This window comes from Callionymus lyra, chromosome 12, assembly GCF_982586985.1.
Source record: "Callionymus lyra chromosome 12, fCalLyr1.hap1.1, whole genome shotgun sequence".
Lineage (NCBI taxonomy): Eukaryota > Metazoa > Chordata > Actinopteri > Syngnathiformes > Callionymidae > Callionymus > Callionymus lyra.
The window spans coordinates 11,840,048-11,860,606 of NC_141829.1; positions in this window are offsets into that span (position 1 = coordinate 11,840,048).

Sequence of the window (20,559 nt, forward strand, 5' to 3'; positions counted from 1 at the left end):
TTTCCAACTGCCATCAGACTCCTCAACAGTTAATCCACATCTACATCATGCACTACTTGTACTTTAGTTGCTGTGCTTTTAGATGTTAGTTATTTTCAAATGAATGTAGATATATATAAAAATATGTTTATACTGTGCACTTTTGTTGGGGGTATAAAAGAAGAATTTCATGGTACGTAGTACCTATGACAATAAACGCTTTGAATCTTGAAATAAATAACATCTTGAGAACTGATAGAAAAAAACAAGTTAAGATAAAAACATCTTGAATAAAAAAAACATCATGAATACTAATGAAAAACAAAAAATAAAAATGATCTTTTAAAAAAACTATTTTTTAAAATAATTTTAATTAAACAACATCTTCAGAACTGATGAAAAATAAAAACGTTCGGAAAACAGATTAAATGACAAAAAGGAAAATAAAAAAATGTAGAAGTCAAGAGGAAAATGTATTTATAATTCAAAGAAAGTAAGACGTATGTTGGAGAAGTAAGGCACACGAGGGAAATGAGTTGTCTTGATCTTTGAAGTATGTACTGTTTTGAGTATTGTTCTGATTGTTAAAGCGCTTTGTGACCCTGGTCTCGAAAAGCGCTATATAAATAAATATTACTTACTTACTTACTTACTATTATGGGGCATTTTGTGCGAGGTGACGCATTTCCGCTGCTGAACACACGGGGGCAGCATTGCTGCTTGTGTGGACAGCGTGCGTGTGTGAGTTGTTGATGCAGATAAGTACTTGATCACACTTGACCCTCAGTGTAATGACTGCTAAGCGTAGCTGCAGGGTTCAGAGAAGCACGAGCTAAGAGAAGCTTATTGGCCAATCTAGTGTGAGTATGTGTGTGTGTGTGTGTGTGTGTGTGTGTGTGTGTGTGTGTGTGTGTGTGTGTGTGTGTGTGTGTGTGTGTGTGTGTGTGTGTGTGTGTGTGTGTGTGTGTAGGTGTGTGTGTGTGTGTGTGTGTGTGGGTGTGTGTGTGTGTGAGTGTGTGTGTGAACATATTAAAGAAGTGTTGAGATCACATTAATTCATGAAAATAAGACCCGATAACATACAGGAAGTGAGTTTAAACGTTGATGTTTAAGTAAAAACACACTATAAAAGTATTTCTGAAGATCTCAAAAAGTATAATTTCAATTCAAAACTGCGGTCAGTTATACAAGTTCTGAGTAGAGTTCTGCTGTGTTTTTGTTACAATATCTATTTTCCTGTGGCTACACTCTGACTGAAGAACCTCCAGACATTCTCTAGCCAGAGTACACCATTTATCACCAGCTCAGGCCCTGGATGTGAAGAGTTATATGGGAAAAGTCTGGCACGGGGGCCATTTGCCAACCACATGAAAGTAAATGTAGCGCCATCTGACTGTGTATATGAATTAATAATGCAATTCTTTTACAACATCTGATGAGAAATCTGATTTTGAAATTTGAAAAAACGTCAAATTTGGTTTTGCCTGTTTTTTTTCCCCTCCAATGCCAATGTCAAATTCCATATGTAAAAAAAAATCAATTTGAAAAAAATGTTCAGTGTTAAAAAAAACCTTAAATTAAACATCAAAATATGTAAATATAGATAAATTCAGTGTTAAATAATTGAGTGTTAATCGATGATGACATGGATCGATTGCTTTTCCTTGGTCAACCGGACAACCAGTGTCTGTGGTTAAAACTGAATTTCTTTACATTTACACTTTTTATGTTACATTCTTTAACACATTGAATTCATTTATGCATTTAAGTGGAAAAATATATCTATATTTTTTAATGTTTTTTAAATTCAAAGTCAGATTTTTATGCTGTAAGAACTTGGTGTTCATTCATATTCAGAGTGCGACCGATTTACTTCGCAGCCTCCACGATGAACTGTATAAATCAACGAGAGAATGTAACATTTTTAAGTTGTAAGTAAGTAAGTCATTTGTATTTATATAGCGCTTTTCCAGACACAAGGGTCACAAGTGTCAAAATAAACATGTTTTGTGTCACAAAATCATGGAGGAAATCTTGTAAAGTGATGATGCTTCTTCCTAAATACTGTCAGTGAATTATGTCCTAAGCTTTGGAACAATCTTCCTCTCCCTCTGTGTCTGATGATCTACTGACTCCTTCAAGAAACATCTTAAGACCTTTTAATTTGTTCAGGCTTTTCCTTGATTTTCTGAAACTCCTGTTGTGTTATCAGTTTTATCTTGACCTTTAAAGTATATACTTTATTGAATATTGTTTTGATTGTTTAAGCGCTTTGTGACCCTGGTCTGGAAAAACGCTATACAAATAAAAATTACTTACTTACTTACTTACTAATTTTGTGTAACAACTGGAGGACAATTAAGAAGCTTTTATTTTGAAATGTTGAATTGGTGAAACGATCCCTGTTTACATTCGCTCTCTCGCTCGTTCTCAACTTCTCAAATGTGGCCCTCGTAGCAAAAAGTTCACAACAAATAAGTTTATATTAGAAAGAGAAAACTAAAGCAGTTCTACTCCGAGTCTCTGGGAGATGACAAAGCTTGCTACAGACACAGTTGATCGAGCCTCCTCTCGGGGAATCTACCTGCCAACCTCCGAGGTGATAAAGCCGTCGGCCTGAACGCCCTACTCTCCGAGGACGGTTTTGACATGGCGTTGTTATCGATGGCATGACAGACTAGAGTCGTGGGAGAAACGAAAACAGGGGTGTGATGAGAAATAAAAAGCGGGACCGAAAATAAGAAACGTGGACGGACAAAAGCCTGCAATTTGTGGGATGTGAGCATAAAGCAAACAAAGGGCGGCTTTTGTGAGGAATAATGCATGTCAGCCGTGTCCTTGTCCCGCCGCAGCTTTGAACACTGCCGGGGACGTCCACGGCGTTCGCTATATTAAAGCCAGTCGCCTCAAATATTCGACGGGCCGGGGCGGTCATTATGGCCGGCGTGGGCAGCGGAAGAAAGGCTTTTTTTTTTTCGGGGGATTTTTTCGATCCGGGGCGTCTTCGACTCCCCGAGTCCGATAGCCGCTGTTTACACACAGTCCACCGTCATCACGAGTCCCTCTATTTATTCCCGTCAATTTTTTTTTATCATCTAATGTTTGATGCTCGGCCCACATCCTGGAGGGGGCCCGGGACGAGCAGGCCCCGGCGGACCACCTATACGGATGAAAGCCACGGGACTATGAACCGCAATCCCGAGCGGTGGAGTCTGCGAGCGAAGCTTTTTTATGCTTTTTATACCACAGAGTGTTTACGCGAGTGTCCTGCAGTCATCCCTCACCAGCTAACCAGAGTCACATGACCACGACTAGACAAAAGTGTGGAGCCCGAGGAGATGTAAATATCTATTAGTGGAAGTGGTGGAATCAAGACTTTCGGAGGAGACTCGGAGAAGGAGGTGAAAGCGGTCTTTGTGCTGCTCGGCTGGACCCTCCCCTCTGTGGTGGTGGATCACAGTTAATAACTGTGCCGGGGCCTGTCACAGGCACTTAGTGTGACGCTGGGCAGACTGGACCCACGTACACACCAGCGCCGGACCTGAGACGTGGAGGGACGGAGAGGGAGAGGGGGCTCTGGTGCTGCAGGGATAAAGGGGTTTGAATGAAACATAACTGAGAGTGAACTTTTAACAAGTGAGGGAAACCAATTTTCTCTGCATGAGTTCTTGTGTTGTCACTTTTAAACTCTCTTTAAAACTTCACTGCGGAGGGAAACTGAGAAGCAGTGATGCAACGTTCCTGCACACTTGTGTCGTCCAGTCTAGTCCACTTCAATAGTGCGCTAGCATAGCATAGCATTGTACCGTTTCATATAGTATGGTATAGTAATGCATAGCATAATAAAGCATTGCATAGTATAGTCTCATATTGTATAGTATTACATAGGCATAGTACAGTATAGCATCACTTTCCATTTTTAAATCTCGCCTTAAAACACACTTTATTCCATGGCTTTTAACACAGCATGAGACTCAGTTGTGCATTTTACTTGTTTTATTTGGTATTGTATTATCTTAGTGTTTTTAACTGTTCTTATTTTAGTGATATGTATATGTTCTTGTACAGAACTTTTTATCAACTGATGTTGTTTTAAAGTGCTCTATAAATAAAGTTGAGTTGAGCATAGCATAGCTTTGCCTAGCATAGCATAGCATAGCATAGCATAGCATAGCATGGTATCTTAGTGTTTCATAGAGTATAGTATAGCATTTCTATTACAAAGTCTTGTATTGTATAGTATAGTATACAAATAGTAAGGGATAGGATTGTATCATATAGTAAACCATTGTATCATATAGTAGGATATAGCAGAGTACCGTACTTTATTATATAGCAGGATATAGCATTGCATAGTATAGTCTCATATTGTATAGTTATTATATAGTATAGTATGGCATAGTATTGTATAGTACAGTTCGGTATAATATTGTATAGAATTGTATCATATAGAATAGCATCATTAAGTATCATATCCTATGCTACCGTATAGCATAGCGTAGCATAGTATTGTTTAGTACCATATAGCATCATATAGTATAGTATCATACGGTATGGTATAATAAAGTATACTATAGCCTAATATAGAATTGTAGGTGTAGCATAATTAGTATCATATAGCATATCATAGCATAGCATAGTATTGTATAACATAGCATACAATAATATAGTATATTATAGCAAAGTATAGTATCGTATAGTACAGTATCATATAGTATTGTATCATACGTTATGGTATAATATAGTATAGTATAGCCTAACATAGAATTGTATAGTATAGCATAATTAGTATCATATAGCATATCATAGCATAGCATAGTATTGTTTAGTACCATATAGTATCATATAGTATATTATAGCAAAGTATAGTATCGTATAGTATAATATAGCATAGCATTGTTGTTTTTATTATACATTATTGTATGGCATAGCATCTATAGTAGTGTATAGTATCATAAGGTATAGTAAAGCATTGTATCATTTAGTATAGCATTGGCAACAACAATAACAAACACGTGTTAGTATTGTGAGATAAAATATTAAATACATTATTAATTTCTACATGTTTTGAACAGAAGTGAGAACGAACTAAAGCAGGATCCATGGAAGAAGCTTAAGTTTTTGGACCAATGGATGAGAAGGAAGATGTCATGACATGAGAATCTGTCTCTAGATACTCGATCTATTGACCTGGAGTCTCCACAAGAACGTCAGATTCCCGCTCGTGTCTGATTTGAAACATCAGTTTCTTAGGCTTAAGTGAATTTAGCCGAGCGTTCAGATTCACTTAATGTCAAAGAGTCCAAACGTAAACACTATCTCAGCCCGCCAGGCCTCATATTAACCTAATGAGTGTTTTGTGTATCTTAGCAAAGGTCGTGGCTCCGCTCACGAGCAATCACAGGCTGGAACGACCCGAGTGTTTTAAAGAAATACTGCGCCACATTATAAACACGTCCGTCCAACTTAGATCAGCGTCTGCGGCGGCGTTTGATCCAAAACAATGCTCGGTTCTTTTTTTTTTTATCTGATGGTGTCCAACGATGAAGGTCTGGACGTCTGATCTTGAGGAAGACGCTTGTGTACTCGCGGGTCTGTCTGACTGTCAACTCCAAAGTCCAGCTCATCCCTATTGACCAGATTAGATAACCTGGTTTTAAAGGTGTTTGCTCAGCGATGCCTCTCCAGCCTAATAGCGTCTGATCTAATGGGAGATTGTTGACGGCGGAGCGCCGCGGGTTGCCGTGACGACGGCCAAACAACGGAGAGCTTTATTGCCCGTAATTACTGGATAGATCGTCGGCGTCTTTGCTTGAAAGCGGGCCGTGATCAATAGGACAAGCTGACCCCAAATGAAAGCAGGAAAAAAAAACATTTGATTAAAAAAAAGTTACAAACTAAAGTGAACTTTAAGCTAAATATCTGTTCAATGAGCAAATCGATGAGTCACTTGAGCTCAGGGGCTCCAAACATAGACGAGGCATTTGTTAGCACAGACAGAAAAAAATACATTTATTTAATTTCCGTTGTTCCAATGACAACTTTCTGTTTAATTTAGGAAGAAAACCAGATTTTCTCCAAAGTCAAATTGGCCTGTTTCTCCTGACAAGACGTTTACTTATTGAATAAGTCTGTAAACTGGCGAAAAACACTGATTTAGATTTAAACTTCTGTTCACTCAGTCATAGGGTGAGATGTATTTGTCGTGGCCCTTAACTTTTTCTTTCTGTCAAGCCATTTTATTTTTTATCGTTTTCTTTAGACATTTTGAAGGTTAGTTTGTCAAAATCCCGCAGAGATTAGACATTTTTTTAAGTGCTAAAAAAGGGTGAGGGCACATACTTGTTCTGAATCCTCTGAAGTCCTTCAACTTTTCCTTGTCAAAAGAAAATCGACTTACTAAGAGCAAAAAACGAGCAGAACTCTGGGTTAAGGGATGTATCTCAAGATGAAGATTCCAGGTTGTCCAGGTCCCCCTTTAATGGACCTTCTGATGGACCAGAGACTTCAGTCCAAGTGTAGTTTTTTATTTTGCTTCCCTAAATTTCCACTTTAGATAAAGAACTGCCATTTCATCCCTTTCCACCATTTTGACTCTCCACTGACCTAAGACCCGCCCGAGGAAGATTGACTTGTTTTTCAGAGCCTTAATAGACGTCAAGAAGTCGCTCCGTCACCAGAAACCATCGACAAGTTGGGGTAATGACATGATCAGAAAAAATATCGCCATCATTGGGATGTGAACTGATACTTGGTACCATGAAGTCATGGGTTCTAACGTAAACTGGACGAAATACCACATAGAATGTCGGTATCATTTGGGAAATACAGAAATTCATGTAGAAATGTCATCAGTGAACAGAGAAGCAGATGAAGTGCTTGAATGCCCCTCCCATGATGCAACACTAATAGACTCAGGGACTCATTCATTCCTCGTGCTATTATATTGTTTTATTCTGAGTTTTGGGGCAGAAGCAGAGTGAAAGTATGATGTTATTCTGTTCTATATTAATCTTTGTATCGTTTTCTTTGCATTATTTTCTTTGATCCTTGTTATTTAGACTGGCACTTCTTCTGTTTGCAATTGTTATCACTTGTATATTGTTCTTTTGTTTGCGCTCTGTTCTTGTTTTTATGAAACTTGCTGTAACAAACTAGAAAAAATAATTTCCTGAAGGAGATTTACTGAGGGATTAATATAGTCAATCAATCAATCAATCCAAATGATGGATTCATTCGTCAGCATCTGTTAAGGGAACTCCTGTAAACTCTCTCTTCACTTGGGGGGTCACTAGCAAAGACCCTCTATCAAAAATACACAATTTGCCCCCAAAGTAAAGCTGACCGAACACAACACGACAGAAACAACATTGTTTATGCTGGAAACTCATTTGAAATGAAAATATACTTTGTCAAAACCTTGAAAATATTGCAGAAAAATGCTAAAAGTACAGTTTAGCACCGCTATCAGAGATGTATGGAAGTATATCATCAGTACATTGAATGGGTAATTTGAAGTAGTTTTTCAAGCATTTTACAACTTATTTGACTAATTATATTTAATAATATGTATTTTGAAAAGGTATTTTGAAATCAAACAATATTCAAATTCCAATAATTCAAACATTTAATTTCTAAATTCAAAATGATAATTAGAAATGATAGTTTATGGTCACATACATAGTTAAGTTTAGTCCGATGTTAGGTTTGTTCGTAAGAAGATGATTTTTACTTTTCAATGCTTTGCCATTTTACTCAAACGCTCAATCAATGTCAGTTTTCCAGACCTACAGGGTCTGCCTTTGAAAACAACCAGATGAAAATGAGGAAAAAAAAGGGGGAACTGTGGGCTTTGGGGGAAACAAATGAGTTGAAAGTCACTAAGAAGCATCGAGGGGATCCTAAACATTCTCCGCGGAGTGAGAAATCAAACCCATTGTTGATCCATAGCAAGTGAAACTGAAGTTACTGTGGAACATAATTCAGAGTTTCCTCAGGTAGCTTCATCTAAGAGGAGGGGGGGGGGTCTCACTGGCGTCTCTGGTGTTCTGTTTAAATCATCACTTCCTGTTCTCAATCCCCATGTCTGCTTATCCATCATTTCACGAGCATGTGTTGATACACTCGGGCTCCTATTGCACCGACTCCAGCCTCCCACGGGTGGCAGCGCTGCGCCGCTCGCTGAGGAAACCGCGACAATTAGAGCCTCATCAGTTAGCTTTGCAGCTCCCAGACAGACAGACGGACCCCTGGGTCTCCCACAGCCTCACCTAACCACCCCCCCCCTCCTCCCATGGTCTCCCACAACAACACCAATCCTGACCTTGTCCCCGCAAAGACCCCCTGCCGCCCCCCCCCCACTCAAGCTGAGATAAAACAGGTCTGGCTTTGGTTTGAGGAAAGTGTCGGCTTTTCCCGTCCTCACTTATCCACTCTTGTCTGGTCGGCCCCTTCCCCTCGACACACATTAACACATCCCACTGTAAGGTGCACTTCGCACCGTCAGCGGATCCCAGGATGAAAGACTTCAGGAAGTAGTTCCCGAGCAAACGCTGTTTTTTTCTCCCTGTCGTCCTGATTCAGAAGTTTTTTTTTGTTTTTTTTTAAATGTGTACACGGGTTATGTTGTTAATGACCGTGAAACTGACTGCAGACGGGTTCTTTAAATCCATAATATGACGAGGAACCTTTCAGGCTCCAGAAAAGGACTGTTCAAGTTTTTCAGTACGAGCTTCTCACGCCAGGACGTTGTGGGCCACGGGAGATTAAATTCTTGGGTCCGCCAAGATATTTTATGTAGCCCGCTGAATGGTTGACTCAAATATTATTATTATTAACTATAATAATAACAAAATGCATTATTATTATTATATTTTGATCCATACATTTTCTAGATAAAATGAGATGAACAGAGATTATCGATGTCAACGATTTTTATGAGACGTCTGGTGAGAGTAAAACTAATGTTAAAGGAACAAATACAGTTTTGCTCAATAGACAATTGGACTTTTAGTTAGGAATTACATATCACCAAATGTTAATATTGGTATTGCTTTAAATATTAAGATGGAAACAATTTTCTAAAAAATAAATAGGAAAACAACACAATTCAACTACCTTAATGTAAATTAAAGACTTTCATTCAACAAATTTCATTAATTGTCATAGGTTTTCCTTTTTTTTATCCAGACTATGGTCAAGAAACTATAATCTCTAAATAGGACTAAATAATCCAGATGATACCTAAACATGTGTTTCACTGCCAAATAATGCAGTTTGCTCTTTTAGATCTGTGTCGAATACAGAGACTCGTTTTTAGTCGTGTTCTTCATGACATAATACAAACGATCCATCGCCATGACATCATCCGTGTCGCTAACAAGTGTTAGCAGTCATGTGACATATATAACATCATATTCACATTTGCAAGAAAACACACTGAAAAAGAGTGATGTCCACCACTTGCAAGAAAATTTCACTTTTTTCTGAAAAAACAAAAACAATAATGAATCTTCGTGACGCATTAGAAGCTCTCTCCGTGATGTAAATAACTGCTTTTTTATACCATCCCTGTTAAAATGATTAAATGGTGACACAAGATAAGATATGGCAACTAGTTCCTCATCACCTCTGAAATAGTTTTGAATACACACTTCCCTTGACTGTCGGCCATCTTGCAGCTGTAGCGTTAACCAGGACCCACCATATTATTAAGCAAAAAAAAAATCTAAAATCATTGTCACAGTTTTCCATAAGATTTTCCTTTGATTTATTTACCACGATAATTATTCTCCCCGTCGTAAATGTATCGCGAACAAAAGCATCTTCTCCGCGATCGTCAGCGAGTTCGAGGAAAAGTCATCATCCGAAGCCGTTTTTCCAGGAAAGCTGAGCTGCTTCTCTCAATAATATTTGAGTCATAAAAAGTCATATCATCAGTCTGCGTCAACGAAATCCTGGCATTTCCTTGGATCATTAATGGCAACACACAAACACACACAAACACACACAAACACACACAGTTTAACAGCCTAATGTGATGCTCCGTCCACTGGTGAAACTCGACGCAGTTAATCAGTGACACATGGAAGGTTGTGGTAATGTCTGACTCCTTCAATTCTCCTCATTCGCCTTGTCATTCCTCTAATACCACACCCTGCACAAACACACAATTACACAGTCAAAGCCTCTTATACACACTAAAGTGCCTCTTCGCTCGGAGCTGCCCTTGATTTTGTTTTTGTCTTCAGATAACTTTTACGATGTGATGTGTCAATTTGTTTATTTACTGAGATGATTCATCATCGCGAGGAAGAGTTTGAACTTTAGAATAACCCTAAATTATAAAATGTTTATTTTCAAGTAATGTTATTAAACACACAACATGTATCCTCGAAAAAAATACTTCTAAAACACATCGTAACAGAGACAATTTAAAGCACAAATATATGTTGTCCAAAGGAAGATATATATATTTAAAAAGTTTTTGAACTCGAATTTTCCGCACTGTTTGAAAAGTAACTACATTTTATCTCAATCTTTTGTGTGGATTTAAACACAGTTAAAAAAAACACACATTTTTTCAAACTTTACTAAATTTTTCTTTTAAGGGTGCAACATTGTTTAGGGACTCATAAGTAGAGTTTTCGGTGGGGAGAAGAAAGTTTTAAATTGTATTCTCAAAATGTTTTTTACAGCCTGAAAACATTTTTTGTAAGAAGAAATTGTGTCTAGTGTGATGTAATTGTGCACACATGGCTGCGATGATTGTAGGAAGGAACAATGCATCAACGAAATACATTTCTAGTGTCCTTTAAAAATGTTTTTGACAACAGATTTTTATCATAGTCAGGTTTTAACCAGATAAGCACCGGACTGACGATAGTACTGGTCTCAAGGTCAAGGGTCAGCAGAGAAATTTGGCTCATTTCTATCTAATTTTATGGGTTATCATGTTACAAACTATACTATAATGTGAATGAATGTTCAATTAAAAGTTGTATTTCTGAGGGGTTTTTTTCAGTTAATAAATTAACTTCATCTTTTATTATTTTACTAATTCAAAAGAAAAAAATATATATATTTTTTCACATCTTGACAAAAAAGTATTCAAGTTACCCACGGCAACAAAGAACCACAAAAATTATAGCTATATTTATTTGTTCCCCGTCTCTTGGCAGCTCACCGCACCCCCTGGAGAGCAATTGAGGCGAGAAAATGCATATTTTTCTGATTTATTTTTGCTCTGAAACACATTTTTCGTCTCTAAAATATGCAAATGATTAAAAAATATATATTTGATCATAATCGTTCATTAGACTGAAAAATGGACACAGACTATGTGCAGGTTAACACCCGCAGAGCTGGAGGATGCTGGTCCGATCCATCCTCGGTCTATGTTAGTGCGTCTGTGTGCGCGAGGGTTGAGGAGGTGGGTGGGCAGCAGACCACCACACTCAGAGGGGGGCAGTGACGCACACGCCACTATCCTCTGACTCCATTAACATACCTTCGACTTGCATCCACACCGCGACCTCCTCGGAGCTCTAATGTGGCTGCGAAAAGGGGGCGACACCGCACTGGTGGCTCGAGGCTGAAATCCGGCAGCTCAATTTGATCTTTTTCCCTGGTTCTGGAATCATCTGCTGTGAGACACAGACGGATTTGAACTTGTGATGTGTGTTTGAGTGACGGTGACGCGTCCACATCATCTCAGCTGATGACCTATGACCTCTGACGGAGCTGCTAGCAAGCAGAACTTTTTCACTTTTTCTTACAGGTTTAATCTACTTTACTTTCGTAAATCAGCTTTAATTTCAGGAAGTAAATAGACAACAGCAAATTCCAAAAACTGGTCTTGAACGCAGCACTGCACTTTAGCTCTCTCTCGCAACAAATACTTCAAAAATTTCCTGAAACCAGATAGTAGTCCAGGACAACAACACCTTTTTTTTTAATCATATTTTCCTCTTCTAATCATTAACATTTCCTGAATATAATATTCTACGTCAACACCCATCCCGTCTCGGCAGGAGGCCGTCAACCAGAGGCTGGTTCTGCTCAAGGTTTCTGCCCTCTAAAATAGGGTTTTTTCATCACCACTGTCACACTGTAAATTGTCTTGAGATGATTCAACACTTTAAATACAATTTCTTTATAGATATCACCACATAATGTTAAATCAATGTATTAATGCCACATAGTTTTTTTTATTTGTTTTTTGTATCTATTTATATATATATAGTTGTATTTATGTATTCTTCATTTCATTTAGATAAGTTGATTTTTAGCTGCTCAACTTGTTTGTCGGTCTACAAAGGATCCCAAAGTCTGCCAAAGGGGGCCACATGATCTTGACGGGCATGTCCACGTCTTCCCAGGGTTTGGTCTCCCTTGAAGAAACCAGTGGATAAAGAGCCCCACTGTGGGGCCACTTAGGCTCCCGTCCTCCCTTTAGTGGGATAACATTTCACCAGTTTAGATAAGTTCACTCAGGGCCCGTCAACACATGTGGAAGTGACCCACTCGCAGTCCTGATGACTGATCAGTGTGTGTCGGTGTGTGTGTGTGTGTGTGTGTGTGTGTGTGTGTGTGTCGGTGTGTGTGTGTGTGTGTGTGTGTGTGTGTGTGTGTGTGTGTGTGTGTGTGTGTGTGTGTGTGTGTGTGTGTGTGTGTGTGTGAGAGAGAGAGAGAGACGGAGGAAGTCGACCAGCTGATGCTGTGTGTGCTATGTTAACCCGTCCAAGGGCAGCAAAGCAATAACAAACACAAGATCACAGCAGTGAAAAGACCTCTGACCCTGCACCCTCCGTGCAGCCCCCAGATCATTATCACTTTGACAGACACACACACCCACACACACACACACACACACACACACACACACACACACACACACACACACACACAGACACACACACAGACACACAGAGCTGGACGGGCCAATCCTCGTCTGCCTCCGTGAATGTTTTCAATCATTGACTGTGTTTAAGGAAATCAAAGGGATTTACTTAGGGAGGCAAAAGCTTCCTCATTGGTGTCTGACAGTAAATGATTGACATGTATTTCACTCTCTAAGCTCCGCCCCCTCGTCCCGAGAGAAACGATGGATGGAACCATCATGTGTTTACCCACAAGCCTTTGCACGTCCGTGCCCGGAGGGTGACAGAAATCACGGGGGAATTGGGACGCCGACTTTTTTTGAGGGGGGATCAGCTCAGGGTAGGATATAAGTGTGTGTGTGTGTGTGTGTGTGTGACAAATGTGTGTCCTTCATCATGTCACTTACTCAACAAAACCTTTATATTCAACATTTCATGCACATTTCCCCCATTTTTTTCCTCTCTTTGATGCGACACACCGTCTCACCTCTTGACCTCCTTTTTTTCTTTTTTTTTTTGGCGTCTCTTAAAACCCGTATCAATTTCCATTCGCTCCAAACATCAGCGCCGGGCCCGGCGTGCCGCGAGGCCGCCGCGTTATTAGTCCGGACAGGTTGACAGGAGGAGGGCAAGTGCTTGGCGGGCCCGCGGTGTCAGCCGGGGAGCGAGGTGACGTATGGCAACGACGAGGGAAGTTGGATCTGAAGCGTGTCAGGAGGAGACGTGAAGGCCGAACCTGCTCAGTTACTTTGGTCGTCCTGCCTTCTCCAGCTTTAAGATATCGACACTAACTTCTTAAGGATATATAGTGGCGTTAAAATTTAAATTATTTACAGAATGTTGTGTCTGCAAGTTTCTTTCTCACATTGATTAAAATAGTTTTATTATTCATTAACACTAAAAATAAGAAGATTTACACCTAATTAAATACCAATCTATATACTTTAAAGTTACAGCGGATTAGAGAGTTATATATGTTTGACATGTTTATTAAAGAAATAGCTTTTGATGGATGTTATTTATCAGTAAAGTTAGATGTTTAAATTTGTTATGGGTTCCAGGAGAATTTCTATTAATCAATTAATTTTCCTTTTTTGACATTTACACCAAAATCAAGAGGATTTTTCAAATCTCTTGGATGTTAATAAACATTAATCGTATATTTAATTAGGGAGTTATTACTAATTGGAGTCATTATAAATAATATATTAAAGCACTTATTTCAGAGTTTATATTCTGAAATGTGAGCACCAGGATTCACATGAAATAATTATAATAATACATTTGATTTGATGAACATTGATGTTTAATTACAGTCTTTATTATAGGAATATTCTTTGTCAGTTTAATGAATTCAGAAATATTGTTAATTTCTTAAATTTACTACAAACACACAACTTCTCATAAGTTGCTATTTCACTGTTGCTGTACAATACGAGCCATCGTTTTTATTTATTTAAAGACAAACTTTTATGAGCGGAACAGACAAGCGTTTAGTTGTATAATCCTTAAAAGTTACATGTAATAGTCAAAAATATATATATATAAGTAGTAATTTGCTGAACAATCTGCCTTATTATTGCAGATGTTTTCTTTTAATAATGACATTTAATCATTTAATAATGATTAAGTTTGAAATTATTAATTATTTTCATATAATTACTAATTATAAGAACACATTTCTACAATAATATTGTGTTTTGATTTATGCATCTTAGTTTGATCTCTTTTTATACTATGTATTCCTTTCTAATTTCCAATTATTTCACACTTTTGTTTGAATATTTCAAACATCTTGTGATTTAAGATCACAGTATAGACACCTTCATTCCCATGAAGGTCTTATATTAACAGAGAAATGTCATGAAAACCCGTCATTTTTTTCTCATTTTTTTCAAGTGTGTTGCTTCAGACTCCAGTGTAAAGTTGACGTGTACATGATTCAGAACACATTGCCCGGTGCAAGTTTCCCGGTGAGCCAGCTCGTCTGGGATATTATTGGGCAGGTTTCCTAACAGAGTTAATACAACGTATACACTTGGACGTCTTGACTCAACCTCTGTGCTTGGCGTCTGTTTGGAAGACGATCCCTCTGGCAGGTCAAGTAAACGCTGGCCCCCCAAACACTGAACACACTCTCCAAACCTCATTACCCAGACCTCCGCTGTTTAGTTGCATGTGGGCCCCCAATCAAAAACCCTCCCACCCCCCCGCCCGCCCGTCCCCTCCTTCCATCGCTGCTCAAATGAGAATTGAATTTCTATTCCTCTTTGTTTTCCTTTTTTTCTAAAGTGTTTATGCGATCATTTGTGAATGTGAGCGCTGAGGAGCCGCTGCACACTTAAATGAAGTATTTACAGATAATTCCAACTGTCAAATAGTCAACGTGGATGACATAGTGCAGAGAGCTGACGCCGACCCCCCCGACAACCTCCCCCTCCTCCGCCCACACACTCGTTAGGACGGATTTGATTTCAGGTAAAGAACGTTTTTGAAGAAGCAGGACGAGACTTTAATACACACAGAGATCAACAGTTCACCTCCAGCTCACACGTCAGCATCATGGACACAACAACACAATAATGACCTTAAATACACTTTAGACTCAAATATGATATATTATGTATGATATACATAATATTAATGTATGTATTAAGTGTGTGTTTGATCAAAAATACACCAGAAGATAAATTCAAATAAATTACTAGAGGGACTGGGAGGAAACCAGAGTATTGTACATCGGCGCAAAAACATCTACACAAACGACACCATATTTCCAAAGTTAATGACTGAATAGTAAAAATATATATTTAAATAATCACTTTTGAATTAATTAAATTAAATTAAAGAAATGTAATATGAATAATTTATGCTTTAATAGAAACAGAAATTACAGAAAAACAGAATTATTGTAGATGTTTTGCATTTTGAAGACACAAAAACAAATTTAAAAGTCATAATTGAACAAAATTTCAACGAAATTATTTGCATTCAAAATTGGTAAAAATGCAACTTGTTCTTGTTATATATATAACGGTTGTTTTTTTTTTACACAATTGTTGAACTGAATTTAGATGTAAAAACGTATGTTAACACGTTAATATTTTCGTCATGTTACATTCAAACATTTTTTACATGAATAAGTCATAAAAAAAAATACCGACGAGGACTGAAGACGGAAATTGTTACATAACTGACTATTTTAAAACCTGGTTAAGTAAATATTCGACTCTTTAGTAATTATTAGCGGCAATGTTTTATTAAATTAATAATAATTATCAATGCAAAAAATATAAGAATCAACAAGCATTAAAAAAAACATGTCTAGACAATTATTATTCAGTTATTATATTAATAATAATGAAATAATAGCTGCGTTACAAATGACGTCATCTGAGAGGCTGAATGACGGAATGCATTTATATATATATTTTATATATCGCTGTAATCCTAACAGAAATGTAGTTTTTGAGTAAAATGTGTTTATTTATGCTTCGGTTTTGGTTTAATTGTCCGATTCGTGTCTGCATTTCGTTAAACTTCGTTACTTTCGTTTCCAATTAAAACTGATTCGACGCAGAATCCCCCGAAATTCAGCGGGAGAAAAGACGCAGGAAGTGCGGGAATTAAAAAACGATTGACTTCAGGGCCAGACGCCGACGCACGCCAGCCCAGCGCGGCGTTAACGCACTTTTAATGTCTCCTGGTGACGTCAAAGTTTAGTAACGAAGATTCCGTTCGAGTGTTTGAACAATAATAATCAAGACACTTTATCTCCGTTATCAAAGTGAAAAAATGGGCCTCGGATTAAAAATCGCTGACATCAAAAACGTAAATTGTGAGAAAAACAAACGGAAAAAGCATTTAAATTATTACTTATTAGTTCAAGTGTTGTCACGATGATGGATGCTGCCTTATGACGTCATCACGTGTGGCCCTTATACGATGTATGCCCAAAATTATTAATTTATATTCATTTATATTCAAAATTTGAATTAATATAATAATTAAATATAAACGTATTTTCAAACACAACAAATCAATATTAATTAATATTAGAATATTTAAAGTGTGTATGACTGTGTGTGTGTGTGTTTGGGTGCAGGTTTGTGTTGTAGTGCCTTCATGTGTGAGCATCTATACGTGTCAAGTTGTGTATTACTTTGAACACTAAATCATCTTCTAACAGTTATTTTTTTAAAACGCGTTCGCTTCTAGTCTGCGATACATTTTGAAGGTTGTTTTGAGTTAGTTAACACAAGTTAAGAGATTAATCACTTTTATAAGATAACGAATCACGATTTAAACGTATATTAAATACGAGAAAAATGTTCGCATCATAAAAAATGGAAATAAACGTGACAAACCTCTGCGCCTGTATAAACAAGACAAGTTATTTCTCCCTCATTTAAGAAGAACATCAGAGTTTAAATATTTATTAACCGTAGTTATACAGCCTCGAGGAAGCAGCTCCTTATATGGTCGTATCATCCGTTTTTTTTTCTTAAATGTTGATATGATGTAAACATGCTGAAACTACTAATAAAATGCTGAAACTAATCCAAAGATTTCATAGATCTCCAGTAGCTTCTGAGCTTGACACATCAATAACAAGGCGGGAGTTAACTTGATCCTTGAGCAGAACCAATCGATTTTTCTGCGGATCAATCAAGTGCAGGAGCTGTTTGAGTCCAGGCTCTCAAATACAAACTACTTTAAACTTGGATCTCAATGGACTACATTTTTTTTTAAATTCTCTAATACATATGTCTGCTTTAATAGATGAATAGATTAAAGGTTCGGACGCACAATATATATTCTAACAAACACATATAGTTACGCAGTTTTAAGTTAGAATCTAAACTTTGATCCAATTTAATAATGAAAAAAGTAGGTATACTACGATGTCAATTCTGCAGATGCGATAAAAAATACAATTTGTCAATTTAATTAAATTTAATTAAACTTTTGAGAAGAATCAGATCTGTAAAAAAATTCTAAATATTTCCTAGTAGTTAATGCATTTATTATTCGTTTTTTTATTTACATTTATTACTTTATTTTCGAATCCCTCGAGTGTCAGTTCATTCATTTGGCGAAAAACGACTTCAACATGTCAGCGGAACCGACGTTATATTATTGCAATGCGCAGGTTTACCACTAGATGTCGCAAGATTATACAGGGCGCCGATTAAAAATGATGAATTCGACTCGAGGCAGGCCAGACACATTCTTCCTCTAAATGATTCTGCTGACTTGAGTTGCGGGGGTCTGACCCGCTCACAATCACTGCAGCCATTTATCAACACGCACACACACACACACACACACACAAACACACACACATCAATCTCTCACACACACACTCACACACTAAACTATCATGTTCTACACGCAGGAACGCCTCAATAATTCACGCCACTTCTCCACCGTGGATATTTTTTTGGATCAATATTTCATGAGGGTTCGCGGTTCCGTTGGGCTCTCTGCTCCTCCACGCGTGTTTGGACTCGTTCCTAGACGCCACCAAGAAGTGGAAAAGCGACAGAAAGGACGTGGGAGAAAGCGTCGGGACGAGGAGGAGAGGAAGAAAAAAAAAATCCCCGCCGTGTTTCAATAATTCACACTCGCTCTCTCCCTCTCCGTCAAATGTCAAAGCGCGTTTCTTGGAGTTAATACGGTAAAAATAAATAAATATAAAAAAGACAGCCGCCGCTTCACACTGGAATAATTCCAAATATTGTTGTTAACTCTGAGTCAGTGGATTAAACCACTTCAATGTGGAATAACTCCAGAAAAATCGTGTTCACTCGTTTAGAGGCTTTAAGTTAACCTTGCGACTCTAATACAATAAATACACCCTCATTTTGTAAAGGTTCCGAATTATAAACAATTATTTTGGTCATTACATTTATTATATATATATATATATATATATATATATATATATAATTATTATTGTAATGATTATTATCAATAATAATTTAATTCATGTGTTTTTGTATTCGTAATTACAAACTAACTCCTTTCCACGTATAGTTATCGATCGCCATACGTATTTATTAGTATTGGAAACACACGCAATAACACACACTCACGCAGTCACACACACACACGTAAAATATTGGCTAAACTTCAGCCCTTGTGGAAATAAATATATACTTGGAAACGAGTTCGTTGTTTACAAATTCTTCTTTAAATTATTGCAGAAAACGACATGTATGTTTTGTGTAGAGTTTTGAAACGGAAAGAATATATATGTGTGAATTAAAAAAAGAAAATACGTGAAGTGTATGTTTCTTCTGCACACCTGGCATCGAACCAGTCCGGGTCACCTTCACCCCCGCGGGCTCGGTGCTGACACCGGTGTCACGCTCCTCTGCTGCGGTTCCACACAAACCATCTGAAGCCTCCGTGGAAATGTTTAAAGCTGGAACTCGTTTTTTTTTTTAAGCAGCACAGGGTTTTTTTTGCATCACTCCAGTTGCGCATGCGCTTCTAAACATTAATTGTTGCGTACGTTGAGTCTCAACAAATGATTTAAATTAAACTACAGACGTGAGATTTAGATCATGATAATATTAGGATCACGTGCGATACTGGAAGGGGTTTTAATAATTTCAATAAATTATAATATAATAAATGAGTTGCCTATTTTCTTTTAATTAATTTCTCGTCTATATGTGGATGCAGGACAATTATATTAAGAAGAAAATGAAGATAATATTTGTATTAAATGAAGACATAAGGAACCGTTCCTGTGAGAGTCATAATTAAATGTGGTTTATTTAACATTTAGTTTGTTTTTTAGATGCATATTCATATCATTTTGAAATGATCTGAAAATTAAATCAGTGTTATTTAATTTTACTTCAAATTTTCACTATTTTGTATTATACTTCTTAAGCAGTAAATAAGTTGCATAATTAGTTCATATTTTAATTTATATAAACAAAGAGAAGATCTTCATATGTGACCCACAGATACATTTTTTGTTGTCATTTATCCATGTATTTATCATGTGACCTCCTTATCCATCAGTGACGGCGGTGACATCTGTCTATCAAGACGTCGGGCTGATCATTAACACACAGCCTGGTCTAATATCTCTCTTCCCACTGACTATTTTATGAGGCTATTGATTAACAAGTGGACTTCAACTTGGACGGATTATCTGCTCCGGTGATACAGAAGTGTCTGAGCGACACTATAAGAGAGGCGAGGATAAGATTCCTGCAGGGTGTGGAGCGAAGGCTGTAAAGGAGGGAAACTTGTGGAAGCTGTTAGAAGAAAAGATTGATTATAAAAACGAGTCCATAAGTGTTTACAGTGTTGTGTTGATGTTGAGCTTGAACTTGAACAACAAAAAAACTATGAATCAAATACATACGTTTACACGCCATGAAAATAATCCAAATATGGTTTCAGCACATTCAAATGTCTCCAGGACAAAAACTTGTCAGGAGAAAAGTTTTCGGTTAATCAAAAACAGCAACTAAAATCCTCAAGGGGCAGAGACCAACCAAAAACCTTCATGAAGAGATGGATCTAATTTAAGATCCACCAACAAGCCTCATGGTTGGCGGGATCAGGCTGTGATTGACAGATCAAACTTAGAACAACCCAAATATATTCTAAAAAGTAAAAAAAGGTACGACTTTTACGACTCGAGCGACAAACCAACCAAGTTTAAGACTCA